Genomic DNA, 26,150 nt, shown 5'->3' with positions numbered 1-26,150 from the left:
CAAGAGAGGAGATGACTCTGCAGATGGTTCTGCAGGGCCTGGAACAGGGCGAGTTTCCTGCATGAGGGAGGTGCTTTTATTTAATTGTTAAATTTGTTTCCTGTTTATGCCCTTCTTTCTCATACGGGGATGTTCATGGCCTTCTGCCTGGGTGGTGACAGCAATCTCCTAATTGGCCTCATACCCACAGGCTCTGCCTCCTCCAGCCCATCCTACAAGTCAGCTCGTCAGACCTCTCCCCTGCTCAGGTACTGGCTGGCTACAGAGCCTGCAGCTTGCACAGAAGGTCGTTCCTGTGCGGCTGACTGCCCCTCCAGGCTCTGTCTGTGTCTTGTCCTCACCCTCACCCCTGTTCCTGCCCTCTGTTGGGCAGACACCACTGGTGGAACACTTGAACATTTGCAGAACCAATGACTGAATGCACCAGGGCCCTGCCAGCCACCCCACCCTACGCGCGTCTGGAGCTCTTCACCACTCTGCACTTTGGTTTTGCGATTCGCCCACCTCCTCTTTCTCTTCCTGTTAAATGGAACATTCATTTGCTAGATTCCAGTTCCAGAAGCTCTTAACAAAACTTAAGGAATCCTAGAAGGGTACAGTAAGAGGAATGGAAGAAGGAAAGAAGTTAAAGTGTGTTTGGTGGCCGGGCACAGTGGCTCACGCCTATAATCCCAGCACTTTGGGAGGCCAAGGCGGGAGGATCACTTGAAGTCAGGAATTCAAGACCAGCCTGGTCAACATGGCAAAACCCCATCTCTACTAAAAATATAAAAATTAGCCAGGCGTAGTGGCGGGCAACTGTAAGCGCAGCTACTCGGAAAGCTGAGGCACAAGAATTGCTTGAACCCCAGAGGCAGAGGTTGCAGTGAGCTGAGACCGCGCTACCGCGCTCCAGCCTGGGTGACAGAGTGCGACTCCATCTCCAAAAATAAATAAATAAATAAGTGTGCTTGGTTCAGCGGAAAGACTAAAGCTACTGAATAACCTTTGACGTTAAATAAAATTATAACTTTAAATAGATGTAAGGGAAATCACTAATTAGACTAGAACTAAAGATCCACATTTTAAACTACTGGAAGGGCTGAAACAGCAACATAGAGAGCAACCCTTTCAGTGAAAATCAGGAGAAAAATGATACTCAGAAAAAATAAAGTAATACAGACATAAAAGTTTATCTCTTTTTAAAATAGAGTATTCATGTTCCATGAAACTGCTGGTGATAATTTTTAAAAAGTGTATTCATGGAGAAAGGTCTGATAAGACGTTATTTCGGGGATTATTCCTTGGCGGTAGAAGCTTTTCAGGACTTTTCAACTTTTTACTTTGTACTTTTACAAAGACCTGTATAGTACTGGGTTTACAATAAAAACAAAACACACACACACAAAAGCCCATTCATCTGCAAACAACTCATTGTTCAAGTCTTTCCTGACCCTCCCACTGAACTCCCAGGCCCATGGTGACTTTCTCATGACATTGAATAATTATAGTTATAACTACTGTAACTAATGGGCCAGGCACTAAGCTCTCTAAGCTTCATCTTCCTTATCTGTAAAGTGGGGATAGTCAGAGTTCCCATGTGATAGGGTCGTTGAGATGACTCAACCAAATATTTGTATATGAACTTCTTAGCATCGTGTCTGGCACAATAAGAACTCAATAACAATTTGCTGCTGTTACCATTATTATTATAATTTATTTTATTTTATATTTTGATTGACAGAGTGTCACTCTGTCCCCCAGGCTGGAGTGCAGTGGCATGATCTTGGCTGACTGCAACCTCTACCTGCCGGGTTCAAAGGATTCTCCTGCCTTAGCCTCCTGAGTAGCTGGGACTATGCCCCTGGCTAATTTTTTTTTTTTTTTTTTTTTGGAGACTCACTCTGTCGCTCCAAGCTAGAGTGCAGTGGCGCGATCTCGGCTCACTGCAATGTACGCCTCCCAAGTTCAAGCGATTCTCCTGCCTCAGCCTCCCGAGTAGCTGGGATTGCAGGCACCGGCCATCATGCCCGACTCATTTTTGTATTTTCAGTAGAGATGGGATTTCACTATGCTGGCCAGGCTGGTCTTGAACTCCTGACCTCAGGTGATCCACTCACCTCAGTCTCCCAAAGTGCTGGGATTACAGGTGTGAGTCACTGTGCCTAGCCTAATCTTTGTATTTTTAGAAGAGAAGGGGGGTCTCACCATGTTGGCCAGGCTGGCCTAGAACTCCTGACCTCAGGTGATCTGCCCACCTTGGCCTCCAAAAGTGCTGGGATTACAGGTGTGAGCCACTGCACCCAGCCTCTAACTTACTTTAATTCCAAACATCCTTCCAAGGTAAGCATTATGAGCTTTATAAATGATGAAAATATGGCTCAGAGAGGTTAAGTAATTTGCCTAAAGTCACACAGCTAGTAAAGGATTTCCTGGGACATTACATGAAAGTTAATCAGCTACGAATGAAAGTTGTGGGGAATCTGTGCACAGTGAATGAGAGGCACTATCTGGGAAAGGCACTGTAGATGGTGCTAAGGAAATTGGGGAGTAAATAAATCCAATCAAAGGTAGCCCAGGGGAAGCATGCATGGATAAAGACTAGACCTAAGGAAGCAAAAATCAAATCCATGATACTAGGTTCCAAATGAAGAAAGAATGTGGCTGCAGAAGAGGGTGGCCTTTATGGAATCTAGGGAAGGGGAGCTCAAGGGACGAGAATCATGAGCTGTTTAGTCATTGTTCCCTGCAGGGGAACATGCAGACGGGTAAGTTCTGGCCATGAGTATTCTGTTGTAACCTATTTTTATTTTATTTTTTTAATTTTCTTTAATAGAGACAGGGTCTGGCTATGTTACCCAGGCTGATCTCCTGGGCTCAAGTGATTCTCCCACCTCAGCCTCCCTAAGAGATTACAGGCGTGAGCCACCACGCCCGGCCATAACCTGCTTTTAATCAGCGGCTTCAAAATGGCTGTGCCATCAAGTGTATAATAACACTGAACTCACAGTCATGCTTTACATATCAAAAGATGGGTGGAGAGAGGCTTCTTTTTTTTGTTTTTTTTGTTTGTTTGTTTGTTTGTTTGTTTTTTGAGGCGGAGTCTCGCTCTGTCGCCCAGGCTGGAGTGCAGTGGCCGGATCTCGGCTCACTGCAAGCTCCGCCTCCCGGATTTACGCTATTCCCCTGCCTCAGCCTCCTGAGTAGCTGGGACTACAGGCGCCCGCCACCTCGCCCGGCTAGTTTTTTTGTATTTTTTAGTAGAGACGGGGTTTCACTGTGTTAGCCAGGATGGTCTCGATCTCCTGACCTCGTGATCCGCCCGTCTCGGCCTCCCAAAGTGCTGGGATTACAGGCTTGAGCCACCGCGCCCGGCTTGGAGAGAGGCTTCTTACGTCAGTTTGATGGAACAATATGTGTGCCGTCTATTTCATGTACGCTGGAATCAATCACTGGATTAAGCCAGACCAGTGGCATGGGCACACAGCACGGGATTGCACTGATCTGACTGATTCTGCCGGAACATGGTGCCACCAGCTGTAACAGGAACACTGGAAGAAACGAATAAATCCTGTGAAAACTTGTATTTATGGTAGGGGTGTGGCTGAGATGTTGTTCACTTTATCACCCCTTCTAGTCAAGGGAGACCAGGGGGACTTTTCCTTAGTTCAGCTAAAGACAGAATTCTTTGTCCCACAGCCATGAAAATTCAGGCTCACAGATAATTTGAATGGTGAGTGAGACAGGGTTTCATTGGATGAAAAGAAAAGGGGGAAACAGAGACTCTCACTAGGCCAGAGTCCCTGCTAGAGCGCTTCCCATTCAACATTCAACCCCCAGGTTCCACACACGAAGAAGAGGGGCCAGGCTGCTCCCCGCTGCAAAGGGCGCAAACTTCCCGAGGCTCCACCTCAGTGGGCAGGCTGGTCGGGGTTTCTCCCAGGAGCCCCCTCCACCTGGCTGTCTCACTACTTCTGAGACTTTGGTCTCTTTACCTTCTGGACGCTGGAAGCCATGTAATGGTTGTGTTTCCCTCTTTGAATTGGTTTCTAGAGAGCTCATTTCCAAATCTGTGACCCCCACCCACAACACAGCATGATGTTTTTAGTAATCTCACTGGTTTTATCTGATTTTTCTAACTCTTCACTTGCCTTTGTATTTTTTTCCTTTTTTTTTTTGGAGATTTTGGGGTCTCACTCATAGCTCACTGCAGTTTCAAATTCCTGAGCTCAAGTGATCTTCCAGCCTCAGTCTTCCAAGGAAGTAGCTGGGACTACAGGCATGTGCTCCAACAGCCTGGCTAATTCATTTTATTGTTTTTTAGAAATGAGATCTGGCTATGTTGACCAGGCTGGGCAGTCTCAAACTCCTGGCCTCAAGCAATCCTCCTGCCTTAGCCTCCAGGGTAGGTGAAGTTACAGGCAGGCACCGCCAGGCTCAGACCTAGATGTAATTTTTCATTCTATTTTATTGTGTTTAAGCTATTTTAGATTTTGTTTAAAACAAGGCTGGTATAGATACATACAGTGTTTTATTCCTGGACTGGGTTTTACTATGACCTGGATGAAATACTCCTAAAATACCTACCTCTCTTAACTTTGATTTATTGGTCACCCAGCAACAGATTTTGATTGACAGTCAACTTTTCTTTCCAGGTATCTTGCTACTCATTTATTTATTTTGTCATTTCATTGGTTCCATTCACTAGTTTCCATATTTCATTGCATCCTTTTTTGCTCTTGCATTTTGTTTTTTTATTTTTATGTCATTCTTTTAATTTTATATCATATTTATATAATGTGGTTTTTTCTTAACTTTTTAAACTGTTTTGAAGTAATTTTCATTAAAAATTTCTTTTTTTAGCCAGGCGCAGTGGCTCACTCCTGTAATCCCAGCATTTTGGGAGGGTGAGGCGGGCGGATCACCTGAGGTCGGGAGTTTGAGACCAGCCTGACCAACATGGAGAAACTCCATCTCTACTAAAAATACAAAAATTAGCTGGGCGTGGTGGTGCACACTGTAATCCTAGCTACTAGGGAGGCTGAGGCAGGACAATTGCTAGAACCTGGGAGGTGGAGGTTGTAGTGAGCCAAGATCACACCATTGTACTCTAGCTTGGGCAACAAGAGCAAAACTGTGTCTCAAAAACAAAAAACCAAAAACAAAAAAAAACCCTATTCATTTATTTTCTGAGACAAGTTCTGGCTCTATCACTCAGGCTGGAGTGTAGTGGTGCAATCACGGCTCACTGCAGTCTGGACCTCCTGGGCTCAAACGATCCTCCCACCTCAGCCTCCCAAGTAGCCGGACTAGAGGCGTACACCAACATGCCTGGCTAATTTTTGTGTTTTTAGTACAGACAGAGTTTCGCCATGTTGCCCAGGTTGGTCTCAAACTCCTGAGTTCAAGTGATCTGCCTTCCTTGGCCTCCCAAAGTGCTGGGATTATAGGCATGAGCCACCACGCCCGGCCTAAAATTTCTTTTACTGTGGTAAAAAGAAATATATATATAATTCAGCTATAAACAAGGAATTACATTCTGATACATGCTACAACATGGATGAATATTGAAAAAAGTTATGCAAAATGAAATAAGCCAGACACAAAAGGACAAATATTGTATGGTTTCACTTACAGCAGACATTTAAAATGGGGAAATCTGGTTTGTCAGCACAGCAGGGAAAAAAATAAATACAAATAAAATAGGAAAATTATAGAAGTGAAAAGTCAATTTGGCCAGGTGTACTGGCTCATACTTGTATGTGTATATATATGTGTGTGTGTGTGTGTGTGTGTGTGTATGTTATATATATGAAAATGTATATAACATGAAATTTGGCATTTTAACCATTTTATATTTTTATTTATATTTTATTTCTTATTTGTGTATTTTTTGAGATGGAGTCTCGCTGTTGTTGCCCAGGTTGGAGTGTAGTGGCGCGATCTTGGCTCACTGCAGCCTCCGCCTCCCGGGTTCAAGCGATTCTCCTGCCTCAGCCTCCCCAGTGGCTGGGATTACAGGTGTCCACCACCATGCCCGGCTAATTTTTGTACTTTTAGTAGAGACAGGGTTTCTCCATGTTAGCCAGGCTGGTCTCGTACTCCTGACCTCAGGTGATCCACCCACTTCAGCCTCCCAAATTGCTGGAATTACAATCATGAGCCACTGTACCTGGCCCATTTTATGCTACTTTATTTTCTCAAGACGGAGTCTCGTTCTGTTGCCCAGGCTGGAGTGCAGTGGCACCATCTCAGCTCACTGCAAGCTCTGCCTCCCAGGTTCAACCAATTCTCCTACCTCAGCCTCCTGAGTAGCTGGGATTACAGGTGTTTGCCACCATACCTGGCTAATTTTTGTATTTTTAGAGAGATGGGGTTTCACCATGTTGGCCAGTCAGGTCTCGAACTCCTGACCACAGGAGATTACCCCGCCTTAGCCTCCCGAAGTACTGGGATTACAGGCATGAGCCACTGTGCCTGGCCTAACCATTTTAAATGTATAATTCGTTGGCATTAATTACATTTGACATTGTTGTGCAGTTGTCAACCACTATCTATTTCCAAACTTTTTCATTACTCCAAAGAGAAACTCATTACCCATTAAGCAGTAACTCCCCATTCACCTTTCCCTCCAGCCCCTGGTAACCTCTAATCGACATTTTTCTTTTTTTTTTTTTTTTTTTCAGAGATGGTGGGGATGGATGTCTCACCATGCTGCCCAGGTTGGTCTCAAACTCCTGGCCTCAAGCAGTTGTCCTGCCTCAGCCTCTCAGAGTGCTGGGATTACAGGCATGAGCCACGGCACCTTATTGACTTTTCACCTCTATGATTTTCCTATTCTACTTTTATTTATTTTTTTCCCTGCTATGCTGGCAAACCAGATTTCTCCATTTAAAATATCTAATGTAAGTGAAATCATACACTATTTGTCCTTTTGTGTCTGGCTTATTTCATTTTGCATAATTTTTTCCAATCTTCATCTATGTTGTAGCACGTACCAAAATGTAATTTCTGCTGGGTGCGGTGGCTCATACGTCTAATCCCAGCACTGTGGGAGGCCGAGGCAGGCAGATCACCTGAGGTCAGCAGTTCGAGACCAGCCTGGCCAACATGGTGAAACCCCCGTCTCTACTAAAAAAATACAAAAATTAGCTGGGTGTGGTGGCGCGTGCCTGTAATCCCAGCTACTCAGGAGGCTGAGACAGGAGAATCGCTTGAACCTGGGAGGCGGAGGCTGCAGTGAGCCAAGATTGCGCCATTGCACTCCAGCCAAATAAATAAATAAATAAAATGTAATTTCTTTCTTATGGCTGAATAATAGTACTTTGTAATATTTTCAGTATTGTGTGCTTTTAAAAATTAATTTTAACTGCTTACTTTTTCTTTCTTTTTTTTTTTTTTTTTTTTGGTAGAGATGGGGACCTCACCATGTTGCCCAGGCAGGCCTTAAACTCCTGGGCTCAAGCGATCCTCCCCTTTCAGCCTCCCAAAATGCTGAGATTACAGGCGTGAGCCACCTCGTTCTGCCACCATTTTATTTTTTGAGTGATTTCTTATTGTCTTAATTTCTTGGGTGACTAACAGTGATGCTTGATAGTATCACCCTAGCACAAGGATAGCATCATCCTTAGCAAGGGAGTTGGGCGCTGTTACCGGTAGATGGCGCTGTCGATCTTTTAAAGAGCGAGCTCTCCTGCTCTCCCACTTGGAACTCGCTGAGTCAAAACACAGCCTGAATAGTTTAGGAGCTCCAAAGCCCCGCATATCTCCACTTTCCAAATTTTCTCTCATTAAGACCAACACAAATTTTACCTTTATTATTAGTTACGTGACCTGCTAAGACAATTTATAACACTTTTTATTATTGAAATTTTCAAACTTACACAAAAATAAAGAAAATGTCTCTGTTTACGTACCATGCAACTTCAACAATTATCGGCATTTACAACTCTTGGAACAATGTTATTTTCTCACATTATGTTCTATCTCATCCCTCTGAAAGTGTTATGGGATGGGATTCGAGACCAGCCTGACCAACATGGTGAAATCCCATCTCTCCTAAAATACAAAATTAGCCAGGCGTGGTGGCGTGCCCCTGTAATCCTAGCTACTCAGGAGGCCGAGGCAGGAGAATAGCTTGAACCCGGGAGGCGGAGGTTGCAGTGAGCCAAGATCGTGCCATTGCACTCCAGCCTGGGCGACAGAGTGAGACTCCGTCTCAAGAAAAAAAAAAAAAAAAAAAAAAAACAGTTATGGAATGGGAAATCCATGCTCTAGGCTCAGTAAAATCACTCTACATTAGGAAAGTCTTCGAAACAGACTGCATTTCAGCAGGGAGAGGAGGGGAATTGATGATTTCATTCAAGAAAATAGCCTTAACTCACCGCCCTGACCAATAACCAGGTAATGTGGAATCTGCCCATGAGATTCCTCGTGGATAGCAAAAATAGAGCACAACTGGGCTTTTGAATACCTCTTACATCTGCCTGCCTTTGTCATGTCTATTTCCAATCTGATTTCACCCCCTTCCTATCAGGATCTTAGGATCTCAGGATGCAGCTGATCTCAGCTCCCTTCCTTATAGTGAGACCAAGATAAGTTGACTGGGCCTGGAAATATTATCAAGAGAGGTTTTCGAATGGAGTCTACTGAATTTCCACTGAGTCATGTCTGAAGATAAATCACAGGGCATCTATTCAGCAGTCCAGGCTGGTGTCTATCTTACTTCCTGAATGTGGGTCTTGGGTATCCCTCAGAGCAGCTGTCTGATATCAAGAAGGGAAATGTGTGCTAGAGATGGTTTACTGTTATAAGTCAAACAAATAAATTATTGAGTAAACCATGTTCAGCTTTTGTCCTGATAAATATAGCTTCATCCTGATCTTGAAGGCTAGTGTAGCAGATACTGTTGTGTGCCACTCAAATCCTGCCTTCACTATTGTCACTCATTCCCCAGCTGCCGGGAGTATTGGTTGTGACAGTGCCCTCTCTGCTGAAAAGAGCTGCCTTGCCCAAGGTTACGCCTCCCCTCCCTGGGGCAGCCACACCCAGTGACTGGCAGATAAGAACATACAAAGTCCTGGTTATCTTGCCTCTAGTTTGGCCAACTTTAAAGGACTAGCCCAATGCCAGAGGCCTCCGCAATCCATGAGATCAGCTCAGTCCTCTTTACGGCTTCATTACAGTTCAACTTCTCTCTTTCCCTGTCCCGTTTCTCTCAGCCTTTAAAGATGTTTATCCCAAGATTGTTACCCAATAAACCTTCTGCAGACAAATCTATCTTAGAATCTGTTTTCTGGGAATCCAAGCAAAGACAGCCAGGCTGGAATTTAGAATTCTGAGACTCCCCTAGGTCCCATGGCAGAATATGGCTGAGTGAAGAAAGCTAGCTCTGGGTCCTCCACCTGCATCTGCCCTACTTTCTTTTCCTGAAAATTCAAGTCCCCTGAAACCTCCAGACCCATATCCTTCTCTGAAAACAGCCACCCTTTGGGGCCTCAGAGTACGCACAACAGCAGCAGGGCATGCCCACGGGAGGATGGGCCCCAGGAGGAGGCCCATGCAAGCTTGGAAGCAGGCGTGGGGGCCATTTGTGCCAGGAATTCAGGGGTTCCCAGTACCTAGACTATAGTACTTGTAGAAGAGATGCAAGCTTCATGGGTAGGCCTATCCCTTTGGCTTCTCAGACTTTTTGTCCTGTAAGATGGGGGAATGATAGAGCAGGTCCCTCTAAATCATGGAGCCTAGGCAAGGTCCTCATGTGCTTGGATCCAAGGGTGGGAAAACTTTTTCTACCTAATTTAAGCCAGTGGCATTTGGGTCTCTGTTGCAAGCAGCCAAAAATTTATATTTTGACACATCTAGTTGACTTCCTGCACTTCTATGCCTATCTTCCTAAAAGAGACTAGTGTATCTCTCTAAAAGGGATTTCATTCTTTACTCTCAGGTCCTAGAATATACTGATGTTTCCTATATTTTAATGATGTTTTCAACAATCAAAATCTGATTTCATTAGGAAATCCATTCATGCAAGAGATGTCTCTAATTAAAAACTATCCAAATAACTTCTCCAATAACCAACCAGAATGGCCTTTTGGCTCTCCTCCCTGCTGAGGGCTTATGTCCCCAGATATCCTTTGACATCCATCAGCCCTGCTGTCTATAGTGACAATCTGCAGGAACATTTCCATTTGTTACCTCTCCAGTGATTCTCAGCCCTTTGCAAACAAAATTCAATCCAGTTCCTTCAAAGGACAGTCCTTTGAAAACCATGAGCCTATATTGTTAGTCATGATATGCAGAAAGAGATTGTTGAGGGTCTCAAGTACCAAATCCACCTACTGCAATGCATTCAGAAAATATGCATTAGTTGCTTGTTCTGGTACAGTGTGTAAGAGCTTACCATTGGGGAGCTGCATGAAGAGTGCACAGGACATCTCTGTACTAATTTTGCAACTTTCCATGCATCTTTAATTATTTGAAAACAAAAAGAGAAGAAGAAAAAAAAAAAGAGAAGGAGGCAGGACATTAAAAAATATGTCCTTATGGACAGGCTTGGTGGCTCAAGTCTTTAATCCCAGCGTTTTGGGAGGCCGAGGCAGGCGGATCACCTGAGGGCAGGAGTTCAAGACCAGCCTGACCATCATGGCGAAACCCCGTCTCTACTAAAAGTACAAAAATTAGCCAGGTGTGGTGGCAGATGCCTGTAATCCCAGCTACTTTGGAGGCTGAGGCAGGAGAATCACTTGAACCTGGGAGGCAGAGGTTCAGTGAGCCAAGATCTCCCCACTTCACTCCAGCCTGGGCAACAAGAGAGAAACTCTGTCTCAAAAACAAACAAACAAAAAAACAACAAAACAAAACAACAAAAACAACAAAATCTCCTTATTCAAAAATTGAGGCCATTCCAGATAAAGGAACTCTCTTTATTCATACAGTTTTGGCTCCAAACTTTACTGTGGCTTCCTACGTTAGCGAACTAGATTAGTGAGCATGCGTGATTGCAGTGACTCTGCCTAGACAAGGGGCAGGGCAGCCTGCCCTGTCCCGTGAGTCCTTCCCCTTGGGCTTCCGTAAAAGGGGTGAGGTGTCTTTCCTCAGCAGCAGGAGGCGTTGAGTAATTCTCATGACACCGGCCTTAAAAAAGGACTTGGCCTGCAGTCTGCCACACACATCTCCCTCAGGGCCCCAGCAAGGCCACCGCAGCTGGTAGGTGCTTAATGGAGGATTTTTAGGATTTTGCATCTTGGTTATCTCATCGTTGAGGACTCGACCTGCATCTGGCATAGTCTAGGAGATGGAATTGAGGAAGGCCTATGCACAGAGTACTGGGAATTAGAGAGCTGAGTCACCGGAGAGTCTTGAACCTCAGAGCAGCTGCCTTTCTCTTGGACTCAGGCCAAGATTGAGAGAGACTGATGACATACTGCATCTCACAGGTTCCCAGGGGCACAAGGTTATTTGTAACCACAGCAACTCCATTGGCTAAGGAGGCCTTGGGTTTCTGCAGGGATAGGAAGAATCAGAGCAGAGAAGAGCAGATGGAATGGTGATCGACGCAGGGCCCTGAAGTTTACTTGGTTGTCTTCTAGAATTGTGAGGTGCTGTGTTTACAAAAAAAGCATAACTTGCACTGTTCTCAGTCTCAGGATCCCAGGGAAAAGGGCTAAATAAAGACAATCTGCAATGCATTGGAAGGAAAAACTGAGAGGCTTATACATTTATGAGAGGTATCCCCACTATAGATTTGTACATTTTCCACAATGTAAGAATGTCCAGATGCCATTAAAAAAAAACAGACTAAGTGTATTTATTCATTTATCTATTTTTATTGACATTGTAATTGTATATACTCAGATGCCTTTTTTTTTTTTTTTTTTTTTTTTTTTTTGAGATGGAGTTTTGCTCTTCTTGCCCAGGCTGGAGTGCAATGGCATGATCTAAGCTCGCTGCAACCTCCATCTCTTGAATTCAAGCAATTCTGCTGCCTCAGCCTCCGGAGTAACTGGGGCTGGGATTACAGGCATGCACCACCATGCCCAGCTAATTTTTCTGTGCTATGTAGAGACGGGGTTTTGCCATGTTGGCCAGGCTGGACTTGAACCCCTGACCTCAAGTGATCCTCCTGCCTCGGCCTCCCAAAGTGCTGGGATTACAGAACTGAGCCATCTCGCCCAGACTTTTTTTTTTTTTTAATGGAACCCTTCACAAATGTGTGTGTCATCCTTGAGCAGGGGCCATGCTAATATTCTGTGTGTCAGATGCCACTTTTTTTTTTAGACGGAGTCTCACTCTGTTGCCCAGGCACCTGCCACCATCCCCAGCTAATTTTTTTTTGTATTTTTAGTAGAGACGGGGTTTCACCATGTTGGTCAGGCTGGTCTGAAACTCCTGACCTCAGGTAATCTACTCGCCTCTGCCTCGCAAAATGCTGGGATTACAGGCATAAGCCACCGCGCCTGGCCTCAGATGCCGCTTTTAAAGAGAAAAGGCAGTCTGCATGGATGGTGGAGTTCTTTGTTTTTTGTTTGTTTGTTTGTTTTTGTTGTTGTTGTTGTTTGTTTTTTGAGACAGAGTCTCACTCTGTCACCCAGGCTGGAGTGCAGTGGCACAATCTCTGCTCACTGCAACCTCCATCTCCCAGGTTCAAACAATTCTCCTGTCTCAGCCTCCCAAGTAGCTGGGACTACAGGTGCCCTCCACCACGCCCGGCTAATTTTTGTATTTTTAGTAGAGGTGGGATTTCACCATATTGAGCAGGCTGGTCTCAAACTCCTGACCTTAGGTGATCTGCCTGCCTTGGCCTCCCAAAATGCTGGGATTACAGGTGTGAGCCACCACGCCTGGCATCTTTGTTTTTTAAACTCAGTACACATCTTAGTATTCTAATATATTGTCTCCTAAATGAGTTTTTATTTAACTATTTAAAATTTTTATCAAATTTATGCAGATAAGTAATCTAAAAAGTCAAATAGTTCTAGAAGACATAACAAAAACTATAGTCCAGTACCAACCCCTAATTCTCTGTTCCTAGAAGTAAAAGCATTTCGATGCTCAATTAGTTTTCTTCTTCCTGTTTCTTAATAGGAAGTTATATCAGTCAGGGTTCAGTGCAGGAAATAGAGATTATGCTAGGTAAATTAACAGGAAGACATTTTACTAAGGGTAAATTATTTATTAAGAGCTTTTGAAATCTTTAGAAAGGCTGAGGGCGCAGGTTCTAAGCTGGGCTTTATGGAATAATATCCAGAACTATACAGATCTACTAGGTTTTCTTTTGACCATTTGTCTATGAATTTATCACAAATCTGTCAGCAGATTCTACAGAAATCTATTTTTTCTCTGCAGTCTAATGGATTACAATTAATCAATTCCCTCTCTTTCTTGGTAATATCTTTCTGTAACCAGGTAAAGGAATTTTCTTAATTCCTGAGGTTTTGGCCCCCCCTCCTTTTTTTTTTGAGATCCACTGTCACCCAGGCAGAAGTGCAACGGTGCAATCTTGGCTCACTGCAACCTCTGCCTTCTGGGTTCAATCAATTCTCTGCCTCAGCCTCTTGAGTAGCTGGAATTACAGGCGTGTGCCACCATGCCCAGCTAATTCTTTTATGTGTTTTTGGTACAGACGGGGTTTCACCATGTTGGCCGGGCTGATCTCAAACTCCTAGCCTCAAGTGACCAACTCACCTTGGCTTTGCAAAGTGCTGGGATTCAAGGATGAGCCACCGTGCCCGGCCTCCAAACCATTTGATCTGGACCTGTGGATCCCCAGTTCTCCTACACAGCAACCTCCTAGGGTGTCTCTTCAGCATCCTCCTGGGATTTTCATTCTCTTCGCTCTTTGGAGGATCCCACATCTTTATCTCTCTTGGTCTAATCCCTTACTTTGATGGAACTTCCTAAGGTAAGGGGCAAGGGATGGTAATTTTTGAAATTTCGTCTGAAAATGTCTTTTATATTATTATTACATCTGATGAACAGTTTTACTGAAAATAAAATTCCAAGTTGTAAAATTTACACCTAAATTAGGAAAGTACTGCTCCACTATTTTCCAGCTTCCAGAGCTGCTATTGCAAAGCCCTCGGCTAGGCGTTATGGTGCACACCTGTAATACCAGCACTTTGGGAAGCCAAAGTGGGAGGACTGCTTGAGCCCAGGAGTTCAAGATCAGCCTGAGCACTGTAGTGAGATTTTGTCTCTACAAAACATAAAATAAAATTTAAAAATTAGCTGGGCATGGTGGTACACGTCTGTAGTTTTCAGGAGGCTGAGAGGGGATGATCCCTTGAGCCCAGGAGTTCAAGGCTGCAGTGAGCCATGATTGTATCACTACCCTCCAGCCCGGGTGACAGAGTGAGATCCTGTCTCACTGTTTATTTTTATAAAAATAAAAATAAAAAATAAAGAAAAAGAAAAATAGGAGAAACCTCTATACCATTTGAGTTTTGATCTTTTTTATGTGACCTGTTATTATCTTTTTGTCCAATTTGTGATTTTCCTTTTTGTCCTCAGTATTTTTAAAATTATGATACTATGCCTTGGACTTCATTCCTTTTGTTAGACACTTCTGTTAGACACTTGATGTCTATGTCTGTCTCACTTTGGAATCGTATCTCTCAGGTCTGAGAGAAGTTCTTGAATTATTTCTTTGAGAATTTCATCCCTTCTGTTCCCTCTGTCTGTTCTTTCTAGAAATCCTCCTATTCATCCAGATTATCTAATTTTCATATATTTTCTATACCATCTACATTTCTTTCCCTTTTCTTTCTTTTGGGACAGTGTCACCCAGGTTGGAGTGTAGTGGCACTATCTCGGCTCACTCCAACCTCCACCTCTCCCGGGTTCAAGCGATTCTCCTGCCTTAGCCTCCCAAGTAGCTGGGATTATAGGCGCATGCCACCACTCCTGGCTAATTTTTGTATTTTTAGTAGAGATGGGGTTTCACCGTGTTGGCAAGGCTGGTCTCGAACTCCCTAATCTCAAGTGATCAACCCACTTCGGCATCCCAGAGTGCAGAGATTACAGGCCTGAGCTACTGTGCCCAGCTCCATCCACATTTCTTTATCCTTTGCTTCTTTTTGGAAGATTTCTTCAACTTAAAATTTTTTATTTAACAATGTGTTCTTTTACCATGGAGAAAATATCATCTCTTATGTTTACGAAAATATTAATTGCACCGGATTTTATTATTTGGCTCTTTGCATTCTCTAAATTTTCTTTTTTTTTTTTTTTTTTTTTTTTTTTTTTTGAGACGGAGTCTTGCTCTGTCGCCCGGGCTGGAGTGCAGTGGCCAGATCTCAGCTCACTGCAAGCTCCGCCTCCCAGGTTTACGCCATTCTCCTGCCTCAGCCTCCCGAGTAGCTGGGACTACAGGCGCCCGCCACGTCACCCAGCTAGTTTTTTGTATTTTTTAGTAGAGACGGGGTTTCACCGTGTTGGCCAGGATGGTCTCGATCTCCTGACCTCGTGACCCGCCCGTCTCGGCCTCCCAAAGTGCTGGGATTACAGGCTTGAGCCACCGCGCCCGGCCTTCTTTTTTTTTTTTTTTTTTTTGACAGAGTCTCTCTATTGTGATCGAGGGCAGTGGCTTAATCACAGCTCAATGAAGCCTCAACCTCCCGGACTCAAGTGATCCTCCTATCTCAGCCTCCTGAGCAGCGGAGACTACAGGTGCACGCCACCGTGCCCGGCTAATTTTTGTTATTTGTTTGTAGACACAGAATCTCGCCATGTTGCTCAGGTTATTCTTGAACTCTTGGACTCCAGCGATCCGCCCAGCTTGGCTTCCGAAGGCATTGAGATTACAGGCGTGAGCCACCGCACCTGGCTTTATATTCATTAATTCTTGTGTTTTCAATACATGTCTTTCATGTCAGTGATTTTCATCCCATAATGACTAGGTTCTTATCAATGTATTGCCTCTCAACCGTAAACGCGTTCTCTTAACTGCTCCGTATTAATGAATTAGGCGGTTCTCCTTCGCAGCGAGCACAATATCAAGCTTTCTCAGTAGAGGGCGCCGGAGGGACACTGCCGGAGGAAAGCATTTCTTCTATCTCTGGTTCCGGGAGCTACGGTTTGTGATTCTTGTTGCTCCTGCGGCAGGGCCCATCAATGGCCAGGTGGCAACATCCGGTGGCCTCTGTCCCAGCTGCGTGCTGACAGCATGCGTTCCCCCGGCGAGCTCGCCCTGACGTGGACGCTGCCTGCCCCAGACCTTGCATGCAGTGAGTGGGCTCCCGGGGCGGCAACCCTCCAGTTTCCCGCTTGCTCACGACTGTGCATAGGCTTTGGCCTGGGCATCCCAGGGAAATAATCTGGCACCCGGTGGGCACATGCACACTTTCTGCCGCGAGTTCTGAATCCAGCTTTGGGGTGGGGATGCTTCCACGTGTGTCCTTCTTTGGGTACTCTCCCTCGGCCCTATAGCATTCTTTGGAGTTCTCTGCACGTCTTTTTAGCTACTCCCCGTTACATTCAATAATTCTTTCTAATAATACACTTTCTCTGCTCAGATTGGGGCTTGGGCTTTGTGAATGATACAGTAATCCTTGGCTTACTTACATCTTAAGCTGTTTGGAAACTCCAGGTGTGTGTGGTGGGCGTAGGGGGAGGTTTCAGTGGGCTTCACCCTAGTGCAACTGGGCTGAACTGTTTGTCTGGAAGACCCTTGAATTAGGGTCCAGTCAGGTGAAATAAAAAAAATCCAAATATTTAAACAGAGGTAATTTTATTTTGTTTTATTTTATTTTATTTTATTTTATTTTATTTGAAAAGGAGTTTCACTCTGTTGCCCAGGCTGGAGTGCAGTGGGGCGATCTCGGCTCACTGCAATCTCGGTTTCCCAGGTTCAAATGATTCTCCTGCCTCAGCCTCCCAAGTAGCTGGGATTACAGGCACCTGCCACCACACCCAGCTAAGTTTTGTATTTTTAGTAGAGTCAGGGTTTCACCATGTTGGCCAGGCTGGTCTGAAACTCCTGACCTCAGGTGATCCACTTGCCTTGGCCTTCCAAAGTGCTGGGATTACAGGTGTGAGCCTCCGTGCCCAGACAGAGGTAATTTTGTATAAAGGATTGTTAACCACATATTGAGATCTAAAAAGACAAAAAGAGCACTGAGATACTGCAGAGGTAGAATGCGTGGAAATCAGGAATGGGGCAACTGCCTCTCCCTCAGGCTTGGGGAACTGAGGGAAGAGGTCAGGATTAATTCAATGGGAGAGTCTGGGAGGATGGCCCCACGGAGTTAGAACTCAGTTCCCTAAGGAGGATCCTGGCCAGTGAGCCGGTATCACTGAGGCTGTGGGAAGAGGCCCTTGCTGGGAGTAGGGAAGAACCGCAGTTTGGGACCTGCTACTGCTGCTGGACCAGCTGTTGCTGCAGGGCTGAAGATCCTTGGCTGTGGTGATGCCCGCAGGATTGGGAAGCCAACAAGGGAAGGGGGTCCCTTCTTCCTCCAGTGCCGAAACCTCCCTCTACACCTAAGAGGAAACCAGCTGGAAAGGAGAGAGTGGAAGAGGGTTTTGAAGTCAAGTGACAGTAGCTTAGTATCTGTCAGAAACCCTTACCCCTGTGGTCCTAGGTGTCTGGTCAGTCTCTCCAAAGAAGGTTACTCTATTCGTCGGCCTGGGGCAAGTCTGGCTGCTGGAGTTCTCAGAACCACCTTTGTGGAGGGGACCAGGAAGCCTTACTGTTCCATATGCAGGCTTTTACATAACCTTAAATGACTTTTTCTTTCCTTTATTGCTTCTTTTATTTTGTTATTTCTTTTATTACTGCTTATTTTCTATTATTATTTCTTCATTATTTTGTTTCGTTTTCTTCTGGCCACATAAAGCCAGAAGACCATAGGCCATATATATGTGTGTAATTTTATTTTATTTTTTTCTGGTAGAGCTGGCATCTTGCTATGTTGCCTAGGCTGGTCTTGAATTCCTGGACTCAAGTGATCCTCCTGCCTTGGCCTCCCAAAGCGCTGGGATTATAAGCATGAGCTATCGTGCACAGTCTTAAATGATTTTCATTGTGGTTCCCAGGATGTGGCATGGTTCAACGCCTCCAGTGAGCGAACCATTCATTAGGGTGGAATACAGGGGGTCACTCTGCCATGTGCGTTGAATTAGGAGATCTAGGGTTCTAATGGCTTCTTACACAGACCATCAACCTCTGATTCCAGGCCCTCTTGCACACTCAGTTTTGGGATACTTGGTCTCTCCATTCTTTCCTGGGGTTCTGCTATGTGAAATCAGCCTGCTTCTGGGATTCTCCCACAGACATTTTACCTTTAAATTTCTCTTATTTGCTAAGACATTTGTCTATTTGTTACCCATATCTTGATTTATTCTCTATTTATTTAGATTGTGTAGTCAGTTTCTCCCTCTCCCTCTCTCTCTCTCCCTCTGTCCCTCTCTCTCCCTATCTCTCCCTCTCTTTTGTTCTTGTCAGTTCTTGCCTTTTAAAACCCCTTTATCACATTTTGGTGGGATTTCTGCTGGAAGCAGAGATGGTTGTGTTCAATCAGCCACATAAAGCCTGAAGGCCCGGCCAGGCGCGGTGGCTCACGCCTGTAATCCCAGCACTTTGGGAGGCCAAAGTGGGCGGATCACCTGAGGTCGGGAGTTTGAGACCAGCTTGACCAACATGGAGAAACCCTGTCTCTACTAAAACAAAACAAAACAAAACAAAAACAAAAAGTTAGCCAGGCGTGGTGGTACATGCCTGTAATCCCAGCTACTCAGGAAGGTTGAGGCAGGAGAATCACTTGAACCTGGGAGGCGGAGGTTGTGGTGAGCCAAGATTGTGCCACTGCACTCCAGCCTGGGCAACAAGAGGGAAACTCGGATTAAAAAAAAAGAAAAAAGCCTGAAGGCCCAGTTGAATTTGTGGTGTAGATGTGGTGGGCTCTAGGTACGCAGCGCAGCTTAGCTGGCAGTATGTAGAAGCGAATACCAGGAAGTCTTTCTTTTCATTTCCCTCTGTTTTCTCTGGCTTGCCTCTGCCCAGGTGGCACTGGGGCCTCTGCTTCAGTGTATGCCTCAATGTATTTCCAACAAGATCCTTTCTTATGGAGATGTAGATGAGACAGCCCAGAAATCTGACTGATGTGCTATGCTATGGAGAGATCTTCTGGGAACAACAAAAGGGAGTTTGCAGTTCTCATTCTATTTTTCCTGGCCTCTAATGATCAGAAGCAAAGCAGAGCCAAAAAAAATAGGCTAATTTACATTCCCTGCTATTGATGTTCATAAAATGCTGCATTTTTATATTGCTGCTCAAAGCACAGACTGCAGAAAGAGTATTGAGGCGGTTCTGACAACAATCTTAAGAACTGTAGAGAGACTCTCTTGCTCAATAATTTTCTCCTTCTGTTAAAAATAAGGCTGAACATGGTGGCTCACATCTGTAATACCAGCACTTTGGGAGGCCAAGGTGGGAGGATAACTTGTGTCCAGGAGTTTAAGACCAGCCTGAGCAACACAGTAAGACTCCCGTCTCTACAAAAAATACAAAAATTAGCCAGGTGTGGTGGCTCACACCTGTAGTCCCAGCTGCTTGGGAGGCTAAGGTAGGAGGATTACCTCAACCCAGGGAAGTTGGGGCTGCAGTAAACCATGATTGCACGACTGCACAGAATGAGACCCTGTCTCAAAAATAAATAAATAAATAAATAAATAACATTGGCTGGACATGGTGGCTCAAGCCTGTAATCCCAGCATTTTGGGAGGTTGAGGTGGGAGGACTTGGGTCCAGGAGTTTGCAACCAGCCTGGACAACATAGTGAGACCCCCATCTCTACAAAAAGTGAACAAAATTAGCCAGGCACGGTGGTGTGTTCTTGTAGCCCCAGCTACTCAGGGAGCTGAGGTGGGAGGATCGCTTGAGCCTGGGAAGTTGAGGCTGTAATGAGCCGAGATCGCACCACTTGGGCAACAGGGCGAGCTCCTGTCTCAAAAAGGGAAAAAAAAAAATTATTGGGTCTGAAATAAAATATACATAATATAAGAAAACAAAAGTAATTTCTAACCCCAATAAATAAAGATGGAGACATTGCTAACATTTTGGTATATTTTCTTCTTTTTTGTTGTTGTTGTTTTTGTCTTATTTTATTTAGAGATGGTCTCCCTCTGTTGCCCAGGCTGGGGTGCAGTGGTGCCATCAGCTGACTGTGACCTTGAACCCCTGGGCTCAAGTGACCCTCTGGCTCAGCCCCCCAAGTAGCTGGGCCTACAGGCATGTGCCATCACATCTAGCTTTTTTTTTTTTTCCTGAAATAAAAATGAGTTATATTTTGCTGTAACATGAGTTTAGGGACCAGGCCTGCGTAGTTGTAGTCATGCTTTATGATATGGCTGGTGACTCAGTTAACTGCTGGTTCATGAGCTGGAGCAATCCCAAAATGGTTTTCTAAAGGATGCCTGGCTCTGGTGTTTTCACGCTGGCTTCTGTGGAGCATCTCTAAGCAGAGGCTGTGTGGTGATCTGTCCAGGTGGGAGCACAGGCTGAGTGACTCAGTTTTCATGCGACGATGTATACCTGTTGCCCGCTCAAATGAGTTCTTAAAAAATGGTAATGAGACTGGGCGCAGTGCTTCACAACTGTAATCCCAGCACCTTGGGAGGCTGAGGCTGGCGGATCACTTGAGGTCAGGAGTTCGAGATCAACCTGGCTGACATGGTGAAACCCCATCTCTACTAAAAATACAAAAAATTAGCTGGGCGTGGTGGGTGCCTGTAGTCCCAGATACTTCAGAATCTGAGGCAGGAGAATCACTTGAACCTGGGAGCCAGAGGTTGCAGTGAGCCAAGATTGTGCCACTGCACTGGGCAACGGAATGAGACTCCGTCTCAAAAAAAAAAAAAAGAACAAAGAAATAAAGCAGATATATAGTAGTTCCTTGGTATACGAAGGGGATTGGTTCCAAGACTCCTGTGTATACCAAAACCCACACATATTCAAGTCCAGCAGTCAGCCCTTTGGATCCCAAATACATGTAAAATTGGGCCTTTGTATGCATGGGTTTCACATGTCACCATTACTGTGTTTTTGATCTGCATTTGATTGAAAATAACCCATGTGTAAGTGGACCTACGCAGTGCAAATCCATGTTGTTCAAGGGTCAACCACATGGACATTAAATTAAGCAAGACATAAACTGGGATGTTAAAGCATGTGCAATAAATGAAAACTCCAAGAAATGACAAAAACGATTAGAGAAAATCAAATGAAGTACTGCTAAAAAGTTTTAGGCAATTTTAACAAAACAGGAAAAACTTTATCAAGTTGATTTTTGCAAAGAAACTGGAACAGGAGCTCCCTCTGCTCAAGTGTCTGTGCCCCTTAGGAGGGCAGTCCTGAGGAGCCAGCATATAGCCCAGAACTGACGTTAATGCCCTCAGGCAGGCTCCCGCTGCCTCCGCGCCTTCCTTCTCTCACTGTCTAAAATCCCAGTCCTAAAACTCTGTTTGATGTTTAGCAGAGGAAGACACATTCAGACATGCATGATAATGGTAGAAGGCAGAGGTGAGGAGAGCGATGAAAGATGTTGAAGGAGCCATAGGGACTCTGGGGCTACCCCAAGGAGGCTGTGTTTTAAAATGTGTTTACACAGGCCTTTTCCATCACAAGTACATCTTTATTATTATATGTATTTTGGAAAACACAGGAAAGTATTTCAAAAGCAAATCCTAAAGTAGTAAGCCTTAGATCATTGTGAAAGTTAATTTTTAAAAATATTTATTAAATTTAATTAATTAATTTTTTGAGTCATGGTCTTGCTCTGTCACTCGGGCTGGAGTGCAGCGGCACAATCACGGCTCACTGCAGCCTCAACTTCTCAGGCTCAAGCGATCCTCCCACCTCAGCCTCCCAAGTAGCAGGGACTACAGGCACTCGCCATCATGCCTGGCTAATTTTTTCTCGTTGTTTTTTGTAGGGACAGAGTCTCACTGTGTTCTCCAGGCTGGTCTTGAACTCCTGGGCTCAAGCAATCCACCCATGTAAACCACCCAAAGTGCTGAGATTACAGGGATGAGCTACTGTGCCCAGCCAAAGGTTAATTTTATGTGTCAGTATGGTTAAGCTGTGATACCCGAATATTTGGTCAAACATTATTCTAGATATTTCTACTAAGGTATTTTGTAGATGAGATCAACATTTAAATGGATGGACTTTGAATGAAGCAGATTACCCTCCCATATGTGAGTGGGCCTGACGTCCTCCAAGGAAGAGGGAATTCTGCCTCCACGTTATCTTTAGGCCTGAACTGTGACATTAATTCTCGTCTCCAAACCTGCCGGTTTTCCCTGCAAATTTTGGACTTGCCAATCTCCACAATCGTGTGAGCCAATTCCTTTAAATCTCTCTCTCTCACCTATACGAGCTCCTTTGAGCGTGTCTTCTCATCTATGTGAGAGAGAGACAGAGAGAGAGATGTTAGTTCTGTTTCTCTGGAGAACCCTAATACAGTTATGGTTTCATTTTAAAACGCTTTTTTTTTCTAGTCTTTTCTTTATATCTAGGTGGTGGTTGTTGTTTAGGGTTTTTTTTTTTTTTTTTGAGGAGTTGTATTTTATTGTCACCAATTGCATGTATAATTATGTGTTCCTTAATGTCTTTTATTTATTTATTTATTTATTTATTTATTTATTTATTTATTTTTGAGATACTCTTGTTCTGTCACCCAAGATGGAGTAAAGTGGCGTGATCTCTGTTCATTGTAACCTCTGCCTCCCAGGTTCAAGAGATTCTCCTGCCCCAGCCTGCCAAGGAGCTGGAATTACGGGCGCCCGCCACACCTGGCTAATTTTTGTATTCTTAGTAGAGACAGAGTTTTGCCATGACCTCAAGTGATCCGCCAGCCTCGGCCACCCAAAGTGCTGGGATTATAGCATGAGCCACTGTGCCTGGCCTTTAATTCTTTTTAAATAAATTATTATGACACTATTGTCTTCTTTGTTAATATAAGTTTTAATAAAAGTCACTTAAGTGGCTCCCCAATGATGCACAAAGTACATAGTCTATAATTTATAGTTTTTCCTGTTAAATGTTTCTGCTGCTTCCAATATTTTGTTAAGATAGTAAATTGTAATGGACTTTTTTTGTTTATAAAGCATTTTATACAATTGAGAATTGGATAGATTCCCAGAAATGAGATGACTGCTTCGAAGTCACAGTTTAAGAGACACAAAGAGAACAGCAGCGACCTGCAGCAAGCTGGGCCAGAGACTCCAGAGGCTGCTGTCGAGGCCTGCTGGGGAGGAAGCCATGGCCAGTGGGGCGGCCAAGAGTGGACACAGAATCCGCCCTCAGCTCCCCGCAGCTGCCCTCAGCCTCATGTTTAATCAGGCTCCACTAAAGACCTAGGGATAACAGAAGAGAAGTCCAGATACACTGAAAACTGGAAATGAGACATGACGCTGTCAGATTTCAGAGGCCCACGCCCCTCCCCGTATGCACCTCCTATGGAAGGCCTCTCTGCCTCACCTTTAGCGTGCTCTGAGTTTTGGGGGCCAGCATAACTCCCCAAGATGGGTGGCTCCCTTGAGTGTGCCTTCACTATGCAAAATCCAAGCTCCCAACTCTGTCCTTGTTCTGGTTCAAAGACAGGAAGAAGTTTCCCCACTCAATCCAGCTTTTGGCCCACCTGCTTACCAGGATCTGTCTTCTTCAGGATGATTTAAAATGAGAATGAGCTACTCTCTGAAGGAGAAACGTCCCAACCTATGGCCTGTGACCTCAGTGCCTTATGACCTGTGAGGGAGACTACAGGTCCAGCAGAAACAGAAAGCGAGCTCGGTGTAATTTACAATGTTCTAGTAGTCACATCAAAAAGGTAAACAACGACAGGTGAAATTAATTCTAATAGTAAATTTTGTTTAACCCAGCATATCCAAAATATTATGATTTTGACAAGTAATATAAAAATTATTAGAGAGACATTTTACTGTTTTTGTACTAAGTCTTTGAAATCTCATGTGTGTCTTGCACTTAGGAGCACATTTGTATTTGGACTAGCCACATTTCACGTGCTCAGTTGCTACATGTGGCTAATGGCTACCACATAGGACAGTATAGATTTACTGCACAGTTTAACTGAGCTGATCCTAGCAACAAATACTCATCTTGCATCACATGTGTCTCAAGAATAAGTTATTATTATTATTATTATTATTTTTTTTTTTCTTGAGATGGAGTCTTGCTCTTATAGCCCAGGCTGGAGTGCAGCAGCATAATCTTGGCTCACTGTAACCTCTGTCTCCTGGGTTCAAGTGATTCTCTTGCCTCAGCCCCCCAAGTAGCTGAGATTACAGGTGCACACCACCACGCCTGGCTAATTTTTGTTTTTTTAATAGAGATGGGGTTTCACCATTTTGGCCAGGCTGGTCTCAAACTCCTGCCCTCAGGTGATCTGCCCGCCTTGGCCTCCCAAAGTGCTGGGATTATAGGCTTGAGTCACCGTACCCGGCCAATAACTTATTTAGTCTTGAATTACAGATTTCACTGAACATCTACAGATCAGTCTATGATGTCCTTAACTTGCTCAGTGGGGCCAGTTTTCCCCATTCCAAGATGAAAACATGGACAGTACTAAGACTGTTCCGATCTCTCTTAGGTCCTATAGTTATTTTATATTACCAAACACAATGTCAATTCAGAAACTCAATGTCTAGTTCCAAAGGTAAGTCTCCTTTCCTCCAGCAAGGACTTTGCAAGGATGGGAAGATGAGAAATGGGGAAACAGGTCCTCAACCTTATGCATCTGTCCCTCTTCTCCTGTCTTGTAATGGTTTCTAACTCTGCAAGGTTGAGTGGAGTGGGGAAGGGTTGGGGAAGGAGTGGTCTGGGGTGTGGAGCAGGCACAGTTTGCAAGAGGGCTTTGCATTCTCTGGGACTGGCAGGTGCTTACACGCGATTCCTCCTCCTTGGGTGCTTCTTCAGAGACTCCTCACCCCAATGCCATGCAGTTGCAAATGAGGCTTTCCTTCCACGATTTATTCCTCCCACAGCCCCTAGGAATGCAGTAATCACTTCAGCTTCTCTCTGCTGAGGCCTGTTGATGCCTGTAGGTGGCCACGTCAGACAGGATTGGCTCGCTCCACATTAGCTCTCTTCCTAGCCTGCCTCACACCTAGTCTGCTGGAAACACTTACACAGCCTTGCCCTGAAAACCTGGGATCCAGGTCTCCAGTGCATCCTCCTTTCTTACACTCCCACCCCCAGGGCAGAAAACTAGCCTGTCTCCTACCATTAGGTTTGCAGACAAATGTCAGATGCCAGCCCATTGCCATCTGTCCACTGGGGAGGGGGAAGCTTCATGCTGGACAATAGGAAAAAAGAGTTGAAAGTATTCTGAATTAGATGTTTATATACATAAAATGATATTGCTTGACACCTGAAGGGAACAAGAAAAACTCTGGAGCTTTCTTGATCTAGTGACATGAAAGAAAGATGGGGTCCATGTGCTGTGGCTCATGCCTGTAATCCCAGCACTTTGGGAGGCTGAGGCTGGAAGATACCTTGAGTCCAGGAGTTCAAGGCTAGCCTGAGCAATATGGCAAGACCTAATCTGTATTGAAAAAATAAAAATAAGACGTAGCAGGGCATGGTGGTGCATGCCTGTGATCCCAGCTATTCGGGAGGCTGAGGTGGGAAGATTACTTGAGCCAGGGAGATTGAGGCTTCCGTGAGCCATGATCATGTCACTGCATTCCAGCAAATTAAAACAGCTTAAAAAAATTTTTTTAGCCTTGACTTGAAACTCAGAGACCTTGAGAAAAAAGAAAGAAAGAAGGAAAGAAAGAAAGAAGAAGAAGGAAGGAAGGAAGGAAGGAAGGAAGGAAGGAAGGAAGGAAGGAAGGAAGGAAAGAAGGAAAGAAAGAAAGAAAGAAAGAAAGAAAGAAAGAAAGAAAGAAAGAAAGAAAGAAAGAAAGAAAGAAAGAAAGAAAGAGAAAGAAAGAAAGGAAAAAAGAGAGAAAGAAGAAAAGATGGGACCACTGGTTGCCATGGACACTGTTTCCACAGCTACTTGGCTGTTTTGATTGCCATTGCATATTGTTTGAAGGACTCTGCTATGAGAAAAATATAACTATTTCTCAATTTAACCATGATAGACAATAAATAGATAAAATAAGCTTGAGACAGATTAAATAAACTATTAAGGGGAAGAACAAGA

The 26,150-nt window shown here is 44.5% G+C and overlaps 1 long non-coding RNA gene and 1 other non-coding gene across 2 annotated transcripts; one reads left to right on the top strand and one right to left on the bottom strand.

The window, feature by feature from the left end:
* Nucleotides 1-12,167: 12,167 nt before the first annotated feature.
* Nucleotides 12,168-12,269, bottom strand: LOC126954031 (U6 spliceosomal RNA). The gene has a single exon (XR_007725486.1). It is a non-coding gene; the product is annotated as a U6 spliceosomal RNA (small nuclear RNA).
* Nucleotides 12,270-15,989: 3,720 nt separating this feature from the next.
* Nucleotides 15,990-25,782, top strand: LOC126953201 (uncharacterized). The gene is made up of 3 exons (XR_007725154.1): nt 15,990-16,054; nt 23,581-23,810; nt 25,724-25,782. It is a non-coding gene; the product is annotated as an uncharacterized LOC126953201 (long non-coding RNA).
* Nucleotides 25,783-26,150: the final 368 nt, after the last annotated feature.

Source organism: Macaca thibetana, chromosome 4, assembly GCF_024542745.1.
Source record: "Macaca thibetana thibetana isolate TM-01 chromosome 4, ASM2454274v1, whole genome shotgun sequence".
Taxonomy (NCBI): Eukaryota; Metazoa; Chordata; class Mammalia; order Primates; family Cercopithecidae; genus Macaca; species Macaca thibetana.
Note: the sequence above shows the minus strand (reverse complement) of the source record. Positions and strands in the feature narration are given on the sequence as shown.